The 12104-nt window shown below is 34.4% G+C and overlaps 1 protein-coding gene across 1 annotated transcript in view; it reads left to right on the top strand.

Moving 5' to 3' along the window:
- sif (guanine nucleotide exchange factor still life) overlaps positions 1–12104 on the top strand; it is a 1225751-nt gene that overhangs the window by 868251 nt on the left and 345396 nt on the right. The gene's annotated exons all lie outside the window — the stretch shown is intronic.

Here is a 12104-nt window from a genome sequence, read left to right as displayed (position 1 = left end):
CATATGTTTTTGTGTTGCGTGTTTTTGTGTTAATGTATGAATGTATTGTGTGTTATTAATGGTAACATGAAACGTGCTTTTCCATATAGTACTTAATTTGATTCCTATCGTGATATTTTTAACTACCTGTGTTGCTTCATGTTTATTCTGCAGTATAAGTAAGCTTACCTATTAACTAATAGCACTCATTCCTAGTCTCGTCTGAAGCGTGTGTGTCTTGGTGTAGGAGCTTATGTGTTCGATTCCCGGTGGGAGAAAGCATACAACTAGGGTTGTTTATGGTAACGGAACTGAAAATGTTTTGGGTTTTGGTACCAGAATCTAAAAGAAAGGTTTAGTTCGGTTTCGTTCCCAGAACAGAACAGAGAGACATTTTAACATATCAGTTCTGTTCCAGAAACCGGAAATCATAGTATTTTGGGTTCTGGTACTATAACCTAAATAAAAGTTTTATTACCTCGGTTTGGTCCTGAAAACAGAACCAAAATACATTTTTACATATCGTTTCTGTTCACGGAACCGGATACCAAAGTCACATTATTTTAATTCTGTTTTGAAACGGCTTAATTCAAATAAGTTCCTCAGTAATTCTTTTTTTCAAATTACGAATGGTAATCCCAACTATTGCAGTAATATTCTTCGAATGTTCGTTGAACATTAAAATAAAATATTTGGAATGTATTCCCAGTTGGTCGGTTTGGCACTTAAAGAATATTCAAGTAATTTTTGGTAAATGTGGAAAATTATATATCCAGAGAGTATTCGCCGAATGTTCTGCTTTTGTAGGTGCTGGGGTATACCCACGAGGGCACATGAGGTCCGGTTCGGTGCCCCAAACAACCTCCTGGCCAGCCTCAAATGGAGTTCAACTGTTGGGTGTTTATTTTAATTATTTACTAAAGCAAATAATTACTGCTTATAATAGAACAAATAGAAGTATTCATTCTTTACAAGGGAAGAATAAGGATTGATGAATTATAAAATTTTTAATTATTTGAATATTGTAACAATTGTATGGATATGAACTACGAAATACGTTCCGGTGTCAGATTTATGGCTCTGGAAATTGTTAACCCCTTCTCGGTTTCTAGTTATTTCAAAGTCAAAGTGTGATGCCACATTATAAATTGATATCATAGCATGCTATCTTGATTCCATATAAGAAAGGCCCGGATGTAAGGGCGATGATAGAATAGCATGAGTCAAAAGCGAACTGGTTAAACCGAGCCAGCATCATAAGAGCCCGTCTCGCCTTAGAAGGACTCAGTTCAAAACAGTCCTACGCCCAAACGACTCCATATCAAAAGGTGTCCGTATCGAAATGGTCTTGCATCAGAACGGTCCAGTCAAATCGTCCAATCGTCAAAAGGGCCTGAGACCAAAGTATCAAAACAGCATATTAATAAAGAAAAAAGAAAGAACAATAAAAAAATAATAGAAAGAAAAGTTCCACTTTTGTTTGTTGTGAACGTTTGCTTTTAGTTTAGTGCTTCCTGTGCAACTAAACTAACGTTCGAAGATATAAACCAATATGCTCTTTAGTATACTTACAGTAATTTCACTTCACTTTACAAAGTATTTCCCAATCCTGTTTACCTGGCGCCTCCCTTCGTAAACCCTGCATACTTCAAACACACCGCTGCATCCAACTCGTTGGTCATACTTGCTTTCTATCTGATCCCTTCTGGTATTTCAGATGCAGCATTGAATTTTCAATTACGCTGTAACTTGCATAAGCTCGAAAGGCTTGTTCGCAAGCAAATTCGAATTCATCTATCACGTACTTTCAACACAAATAACATTTGTACTGTCAACAGGGCAATTATATTTTCTTTCTCTTTTTCCTTTCTTTTTTTTACATGTCTGTACTTTTGATACTTTGATCTTAGGCTTTTTGATGCGGGAAGTTTTGACACAGAATATTGTGACACATGCCTTTTCTTAACTGGGTCCCTTCTGAGTCGTGACATTTTCGACACGGGGACTTTTCGGCCAGGCTCTTTTTTACAGGAGTCATTTTGACGCCTCTTTTGACTCGATTCCTTCTGACTCAGGGGCCTATTGATGGCGGTCGCTTCGACGTGAGGTTTTAAGTCGCTGGATTGTTTTGACCCCTGGCCCTTTTGACCCGGGCTCTTCTCTTCTCGTTCCTTTGTCCTGGTCCTTTTGACATGGAATCCGCCGAATGCGTATTAACAAGGTAGAAATGCGTGACATCGGGATGCGTTTCTGTAACCTTTAAAGATAAAGAGAAAGAATTAGAGATTCATGTAGAGAATAACATAAGTAAGTACCAACACTTTAAAAAAAAAGATCAGTGCTTAAGTGTATTATATGCTCTTACAGAAGTAGTCAAAAATGTATAAAAATCTACCAAATCATTGATAAATACAAATATTTGCATCATAGCTCTATCAACACTCTATACATATTTTAATTTTTGCTTACATTCTCCGCAAAGAGCTTTGTCATCTATTAGGCAAAGAAATGTTTGATATCTCGTATTTTTCAATATTTTGGAAGATCTAAAGGATTTTATATTTACCTTGCAGGGATAGCAGAATTTATAAATGAAGTTCCACATGAAATGTAGTTAGTAGGAATATGTTGTTCATTGTCTCTCTATATAAAAGAAGTCCTGATTGGCTAATCAACGCCTAGGGCAAACTGTTTAAGCTAAACGTTTGAAATTTTTAGATCACAAAGTCCTCATGACTTAAGGTATCATTAACGAGGCGTTTGTGGGAATTCAAAGCGGAAAAGGGGAAAGGATCTTAGAATTATTGTAATAAGATGTCCATTAGTAGTCCATTAGTATCTCCGAATCCCCTAACGCTAGAGATTTGGAATTTGATATTTGGATATACTGATATATCAAGGAATATGTGTGTCTGTCACCAGATTTTCGCATACAAAAGAGACCTGTAAAGCCAACCAATTTTGTCCACAGATAGACTTCCATCGGAACCAGCTGGCGTATGAGTCCTTTTATTATTATTATTATTATTATTATTATTATTATTATTATTATTATTATTATTATTATTATTATTATTATTATTATTATTATTATTATTATTTTCCTACTCGAGAGGGATTGGAGGAGTCAAAATTTATGCAAAAGTATTGTACAGTTGACCATAATATATGTTATGTAGGCAACCCAACTATTCTTTCTGTTGTCCAGGTTGTATATCATCGAGGGATAATACTAATATCGTTGCTCATCGTTATTTACAGTAATATATGCATTTCCTTACTTTAAAAGGAGCTCCTTTGTGGCTAAGCGGTTAGCGTACGCACCTTTGGCGTGGGAGACACGGGTTCGATTCCCGGCTCTAGCTTATGTGGTTCGGAATTCACGTTAATCAGTAGGTCCCGTCTTATATAGCCTTACTGCTGAAAGGGACGTTAAGCTCAATATCAACTCAACTCTAATTTAAAATGTTATAAACATTATTTTTTCCCTCCTAAGTTCAAATATTCCTCCTAATTTAAAATTATTGAACACGTGTTTTAGTGTTACGTTTAAATATTGACTTGAAAGGGGAGAAAATGATGAGAAGGAAAAGGGATGAGTGTTGCAATTATTAGTCTATATTAAAATATCCATATCTCAGAATCCTGTAAGCTTAGAGACATATATCTTGATGATTGAACTTTAAAAAAAAGTAATTAAACACATGTTTCTGCGATCATTGAGCTTTGACATACATAGTAGAAAGGAAGAAAGCGAGTCGAACTTTCTCCACGCGTCATCTTTAATTGCCGAACTCTTCAGAACATTGCCAAGTATGCAGGAAGTGTACCACGATCAGCTATATAACCGAGATATTCATTAAACCTCCTTCTGCTCATGGAAATATTAAAGAGTTCTGAGGTCGTATACATACAAAAGCATCAGGAACAATTCTGATAAAAGTGCTAAATTGGTAGTCATGTTAACATTGTGTTTGTGTGTGGTAGTGGTGGTGGTGATGATGGGTAGTAGCAGTACCTTATTTGTAGAGTCGGAAGTTGAAGGGAATCAATTTGTAGAAGTTTTTTTTCAATTATAGGAAAACAATAGGTCCGAATTATCGCCCCTAGAAGGTTTGGAAGCATCAATTATTCGTTATTAAATTCATAGTTGGTCACAGATCTACAAAATAAATATTGGCATCCAACACGAAGAAATATTGAAAGAGTGATTAATAAAATGATTATATTAGCATTGCAACTGACGAGAGATATAATAAGAAACAGGCAAACTTAGCTGTGGGGGATGTTAGCAAATGTCGTTATTTTATCTAGGGACTCCCAATTTCGTCCCAGAAAACCCATGTTTTTCATTGGCCGCATTTTACTCTAGATTTTCCTTCAGAGTAGGTTTGTGAAAATTGATCTAAATTCTTAATTTTGACCATAAATCTAAATACATTCTCGTGCACCATCTAACCTAAAGCAAAAGAACTTACGTAAACTATTTGTGTCACTTACTAATATTCTTGGCGTTGCTATTTCCCAACATTTGTGGTGAATTTGCCCAGTTTCACACAAAATTTTAAGTTCGCTCGTTCTAACTTGCTGTCCACGAAGAAATCGCAGACGTGTTAACGCACGTGGTCAGAATAGCACCAGCTACACAGCTCCCGATGTACACCGGATAATGTCTCTTGGCACCAATGTTGCCACAGTCCTCGCTCTGGAGTGGGCTGAAAAATAGTACCAAATTGAAACAAAAAGGACTGAATTCATTATTTTAATTCAGTGAAATACATCGCTTTATAACACGAAACTAAAAGAGGTAAAATTCTAGACCCCCACCCACCCCTCTTAAAAGAGTCCAAATCAAGAAAGTGCTCATTTTAAAAAATTACTTTTTTAAAACATCCAAATAGGAGGACCCTGAACAATCGTGGAAGTAAATGAAACTTTTCTCGCACGTAGGAAGTATAACAGACGCCGTAAATTCATTGGGAAAATATTTATGATTTCGGTACGTATTTTAAGGAAACCAAACGCGCCTCTATTTCAGTGGCCAAAAGACCAAAACAGTATTATGGCCATAGTATAGAAAAATATGTAAAACGAGGAACAAATCAATCATTTCTATGTGTAAACAGTTATGTTATAATAAAATATTAAAATATAAATTATTGCACAGCGAATTTCACGACCGAAGGAGCACAATAGACACACAAAGTTTGTAGCGTTATGCGATGCAACGTCACAGAATGATTGCTCAACAGCATTTTCTAAGAGTCCAAGACATAAGTAACGTGAAATGTATGAAACGTTTTACTGACACTTTTGAAAATGTGACAAATATTTGTTAAATAGTGCTGAATTAGGTAGAATTGTACCAACTTTTTCACAAAAGGGACTGACAGTACCAGCGTGGTACCGATGGGCCGATGAATGACAAAAAGGGCTGAATTTGGTACAATTGTACCAAGTGTGACAACAGTGCTTGGCACACTGACTTAATCGTAATGAAGGTCGGTGCTTCCTGTGCCTGTAGCCTTACACTGTCATCTCTTGACATGTTACAGAACTAGTTTTGATACCATCTCGTATAATAATAATTTACAAGGAGACTTACGGAAGTGTAACTCACCGATTTTGCATACTTGCATACTTGCAGAACATTGAAAAATAATCCACAGGCTTTTCTTCGGCAATGGTGCAGCTTTAAGGATACAATCCACCTTTTGAACTTTAGGCGTGATATCCAAACATAGTGGTATCCGGAAAACAATCATTTAATGTAGAAGAAAATATATTTCCAGGGGGCAGTATGTATCTATTTCAAAACTGTTGAAAAAAAAACTGTTTTATTATTGTCGATAAAAGTAGCTCAACCCCATGTTAAACATTACTTTTTGTTTTTCAGTACCTTACCAAGTATTGCTACCTCTTTAGTTTATAATCAAATTAATAAATGCAAGGGAAAAATTATCTATTGATTATTATTATTATTATTATTATTATTATTATTATTATTATTATTATTATTATTATTATTATTATTATTATTGTAGATACGTTAGTGATTTTACATGTAAATACATAACAATAGCAATATAAATAAAATAATATAACAGAATATCAACAAAAAATTATTGAAATTGATACATAATAATATTTAGGATCTTTGATTTAGATTTCTTGGTTTTCGGTATCTAAGGCCATTTATCCCGCCACGTTTGAGTGATGACGTCCCTCGGCGAGCACACAATCCGGGAAAAGGGAAGGAAGCGAGCGACTTGGGACCTATTATATGTTAGGTACCATCCCGGCATTCGCCTGTAGTGTGAGTGAGGAAAACCTCCTTCAGGATGGCTGACCTGAAAAAAGCTTTTACACTTTTTCGACCGAGTGCCCCCACCGGGAATAGATTCCGGGACCACTCGCGCCGAAGGCGAAGCGTTAGCGAGTACCCTATGCGGGACCACTTAAAATATTTAGAACTTAGCAATGTACGAAACGAAAAATCCTTTCAGGGCTAAAAAAAATGTCTATCACAGGTGGAAATTTGTTAAATTCAGTAGGAAATTTGTGCATCAGCAGTCTTTAGATTATTACAAGTCTAGATTTGGAAAAATAGAATAGGTTTGTGTTACATTTATTGCAAAAGGATGTTCGGAAATTAAGTGTGGGTGGCAGAGAGTAACCGTTTAATTAGCTATCTAACGTTTTATGAAGAGGCAAAATAATCGGCTTTTTCGTGATGAGTGGTGTATGATGCTATATTTAGCGTTTTCATGGTAGTTAAATTACTTGACCTTCGACATAGCTCTTCAACTCTATAATGAATGATGTTTACAAAGTTGATCACAGTATCTAGCTTGAAAAGATGCGTAGGAGGTCCCATAGCGCAAACAGGAGAGAGCAGTATTCCACTGCAGGAGAAATTAAGACTGTCTAATTTTAAATTTATGTAAATCTATTCAACATTTCTAGCAACATGCAACTTTTTTTCTTGCAATAGCAGCAATCTGTTCGTTGAAATTAAGATTGTTATCGATGATAATACCAAGATCGTTATGGAATTGTACATTTTGAACGATTATTTCTATAATATAATATTTAATCTTATTTTTCCTGCCATACTTAAAACAATACAAAATTTACAATTTTTGTTTTGCTAGTTTATTCATATATGAAAAGAGATAATGAAATGCAACTTACCACGATCGTAGATAATCTTATTCTACAACAGAAAATATGAACCTGAAGAATTTTCAGTGTAGCCATCCATAGAAATTACAATGTTGCCAGAATATTAATTTACCCATAATCTAAGTTACGACAGCGACTAGAGGAACGAACTCAATTGAATTTGATTACGTATCGTGTTGTTTTGGTATCATGTACTTACTTTTAAATATAGTTGTATTTAGTTTGTGATAAACGAAATAGTTTTAACATACAGTTATTAAAATTAAATAATAATGTTATTGAAATAATAGTTCACAGGATACCAAAACAATATAATACTTAATCAAATGCAGTTGTGTTTGTTCCTCTAGTCGCTGCCTTAACTTAGATTTTGGGTGAATTGTTATTCTGGTAACACTAAAATTTCTATGGATGGCAATACTGAAAGTTCTTCAAGTTCATATTTTCTGTTGTAGAATAACATTATCTATGTTTGTCCTAAGTTACATTTCATTATCTCCTTTCACTTATGAATAAACAAGCAAAAGAAAATGGTAAATATTGCACTATTTTTAGTATGGCAGACATAATACGATTCTTCTTGAGGAAAAAATAAGGGAAGCACAGTACATTAACTTCAATTGCTAGATTTCATAGCAAGAAGAAAATCGTGACAGGTCATTTTCAAAGGTAGTTGTTTTACATGTTAAGCATATTTTCTGAGGCCCGTATCCATGGGGAATCTAGGGAGCCGGGGCCCCTAATTGTTTTGCTGTTCCCCCTAAATTTTCACGATAGGCTTGCAAATGAACTATAATATGGTTGGATCGGTCCCCCACTACATTTTTGGGCTGGCTACCGGCCTGTATTTTCCCAATCTGTGGTACGTGAGCAGCTGGTGGGTAGAGCGTACGAAATATGATAATTGAAAACGTTGAGAAGCTATTTTGTAGAAATTTCTTTAAAGAGTTTGCAATCATCAGTAAATAAGAGAATTTCACTAGATGTGAATTGAAGATAATCGGAAATGGCATGTTTGCAAATTTTATAGAGAGACAAAATAATCACCAGAAATTATTACATGTCGTTGTTGAGCAGAAACAGATATTCCTATCAGCTTTATTAATCTGTTCCATACAAAACGAAATGCGTGATTTATCAAAATCTTTATCAAATCTGATTTATGAAATACTTTTGCTTATGTCGATCTTAAGACTGATTGCATTTTATTTGATATAGCCTACAATTCGAGGAGTAAGTAGAATTGGTGACTTTGTTAACCAAGAGAAACTCTCAGGAAGAAACTATGTCGCAATGAAACCGTGTTATACTTTAATCATACCGAAACGTTTTCTTCTAATGGACATTCTTTCCATTTCCATCTCGTCCTACAGTACATATCAACCGAATATTATTAGTTTATTTTACTGGGTTCCTACAGATAACTTTTGCTGAACTGTATCCAGACCGTCCATCGAGCACCAACGAAAATGTTCACCATTGAATTTATCTCGATTTTACGTAACCAACAGAGATTTTCAAGATAGAGGCTTAAATGAAGTGCTAATGAAATATTGCATAACCATTTATTTATTTATGACAATCAACTAAAGAAAAATTGAAATTGTCTCAATTACTCAACTTTTATGACTAGGACTATTCCATAAATTACAATAAAGCGTAAGAAGTGTTCAAGGAATTGAATGACAAGGGTTTATAAGGTTAATTTTCGGTTTATCGCCCTTTTTTAAAAAAATATTAAATTACGTTACAGGTTTCTAGGTGATGCTTGCTGCAAGATTAAAGAAAGAACGGAAAGTCACTAGGTCATTTCCACTAACAATACTCTCCAATGACTCATCTTTGCCAATCTTCTGTCATGAAAGCCGTTCTCGAAGAGCAAATATAATAAGTAAACCTGACCAACCCGATTAACATCGATCGTGGTCACACATATATTTTATTAAATGCAGTTGAATACGTACCTTGAAACTCTTTTAATGTAGGTCAAAAGGAAGCGTACGTCCAGCGATATCACACAATACATTGAAAAACTATATATATATAGTATGGCGCTAAATTTGTTGCACAAAAGCAGAGGAGTGATTCCTGAGAGTAAAACAAACAAAAGAGTTCCTATAAACATAGGGCGAAAACCCCATTGTTTACGTGTTATAGAGTGCAGAAAACATGAAAAAATGAATTCTAAAGGTCCATAGCTCCAAAACTATGGGACCTACTGTAGTCGGGTCAAGACTTCATTTAGGAACTAGTATGTGCTCTATCCAAAAATACATGTTTTAGAACCCTAAGGTACTCACGCAACGATTTTTATGGAGCTACTTGGAGAGTACTTTATATCATAGGCCCGTAGTCAAAGTCCCTCTATAGAAATTGTTGTGGAAGCACCTCAGGATTCTGAAACACGCATTTTTGGATAGGGCACATACTAGTTCTAAGTGAAGTCTTGATCCGACCAAGGTAGGTCCCATAGTTTTGGAGCTATGAATCTTTAAAATTAATTTTTTCATGATTTTGGCAGCCTATAACACGTAAACGATGGGGTTTTTGCTCTATGTTTATTGGAACTTTTTTTTTTGTTTGTTTTACTCTCAGGAATCATTCCTCTGCTTTTGTACAACGAATTTAGCGCCATATTGTATATATATCAGGGATGCAAATAAGCAACAAAATTTTACTAGCCTAAGGAAAAAGCTACTAGTCCACATCCCACAATAAAAATCATTCACTCACCTTCGATATGATGTCAAATACTCGCCCGCACGGATGAACCACTCGCCCCGGGCGAGTGGGTGAATAGTTATTTGCATCTCTGATATATATATATATATATATATATATATATATATATATATATATATATATATATATATATATATATATATATATTGAAATGGCTGTTTAAATGAACTTCTTTAAATATATCTTTTCTATATACAGGAGACTAATACATGTATAAACCTGCGTAGTCCAAAATTTCGAAAAATGGACGGAAATGCAATAACACCGCCTACCGCCTAATACGTGCAAAAACTGAGGAAAGACATAAGTTTATAAGAAATAAAAATAATGTTGCACTGTTATCACATATATGCTAGTTATACAAATCTATTTAGTACATATCCCGAATTCATTAAAAAGGTGCCTATGCAATTCAAAAAATGAATATATCACATATTAATTGTATCATAGACCTCATTTAAAAGGGTATGGTCGACTTTGGTCTTTTCCGTGTGAAATGCAAGTTTTCCTTGACACTTACGCAACCCAGATTTCACCTGGCTTAAGCTAGGTTGCATAGCGATCAGGAAAGTTAGCAAAACTCACCTCGTTTCTTTGCCCCATAGGTCAATTATGATTATAAATACTGGTATTTGGCTGCACATTAAAATACAGGATAACCTAATATCTTAATTGATTCCATTGGATATCAAAAACTAACTAAAAGTCAAACTCAGAATATTGATCCAAAATTGTAATATGTTTCCATTAGAAAATGGAAATGGGTGAAAATATCCTAAACGGGAACGAGTATACCTCAGAAAAAATTATGATAGAAAAAGTACCGATTTTTATCGTGGAAATATTTTTTTATGATTATACAAAACAAAGGAATATAAACTGATATAACAATGTGGAATTTCAACTATCGGGGAATATACTGTGAATATTCGTATACACAAGTTACTTCACGACTTGGTATTTTGCTTTATACTATTAATATAATGTTTCTCATCCCTACCAATAAGCTTAACCAGATCGGTTACTAGCTCTATATTTATATTCTGTGTTCCCTGTTACAGATTACCACCATTCTCCTTAATCTAGGTTCATCACTTATACTTATGACTTCTAGGTAGCATATTATTCTTGAAACTTGAGTACATCTTTTCCTTGAATATCTTCAGGATACCGACCACTTGAATCACCACAAATTTTATTTCTTCTGAATCTCCAACATCGTAGATTTTACAGTTCCTTTATCTGGCAGTATGCTATTTCCTCCCAAACTACCTGTCAAATACCAACTTTATTCCTACAAAAAATGTATTTTTGGACCAAAAGATCCCATATATTTCCACAAAAATTTTCTTGTAAGCCTTATGTCTGGAGAACTACATATAGTGTAGGCAAACCCAAATTATCAGTTAACTCACTATGATGTGCTTATTCCGTAGAAAATACGAAAACTCGATTTAGGGACCGTTGAAAAATTTTGTGGTCCCTGATTATTGGCCAAGATTGCAAGCTTTTTATCCATTTTTAGTTTTCCTAAAATTTTTGTTTAATTTTTTCTTAAAATTTTGCGCGCATAATGCCCTAGTTAAATGATCCATATTCTCATCATTACGGAAATGAATAACAAAAATAAATTTTCAGCCTAACGTTCCAACACTGCGCCTGTAGGTTAAAAGAGATGGATGATAAAGAAAATTAAATGATGATCAAGGTACAGTCGTGAAATGAAAGTGTGTGTGTGTGGGGGGGAGACAAGTGGAAAATTAACGGGAAAGATGCTGTCTGTCACATGATTTCTGATTGAACTTGCAAGGTACGTCTTGCGACCTTGCTGATATTATATTCAAATATAACTGATATAATTTAAACATTGCTCTATTTAATAATTGTGTTTATTTATAAGTTAGAAATCCAGGCCTGGAGTATATTAATTTATTGGTATATATATCTATTCATTTATTTATTATTATTAGTGTAAGGAAATATTTAATCAATTTATGTTGTATATTTATGTATATATATTAGAGCATCATCCCCTATTATTTAAGAATTAACCATATTATTATTTACAGTTTAGCTAGTTCTATCGTTGCTTTTTTTTATGCTAACTTTTTCTCTTAGAAGCCTGTCGAGGAGGCTAGCTGCTAGATCCATTGTATTTCAGTCTCCCTTACTGGGAATTTTCCATTCTAGAAGTTGGC

This window comes from Thermobia domestica, chromosome 5, assembly GCF_964235325.1.
Source record: "Thermobia domestica chromosome 5, izTheDome1.hap1.1, whole genome shotgun sequence".
Classification (NCBI taxonomy): Eukaryota; Metazoa; Arthropoda; class Insecta; order Zygentoma; family Lepismatidae; genus Thermobia; species Thermobia domestica.
The sequence above is the reverse complement of the archived record's forward strand: the minus strand, read 5'-3'. Positions and strand labels throughout refer to the sequence as shown.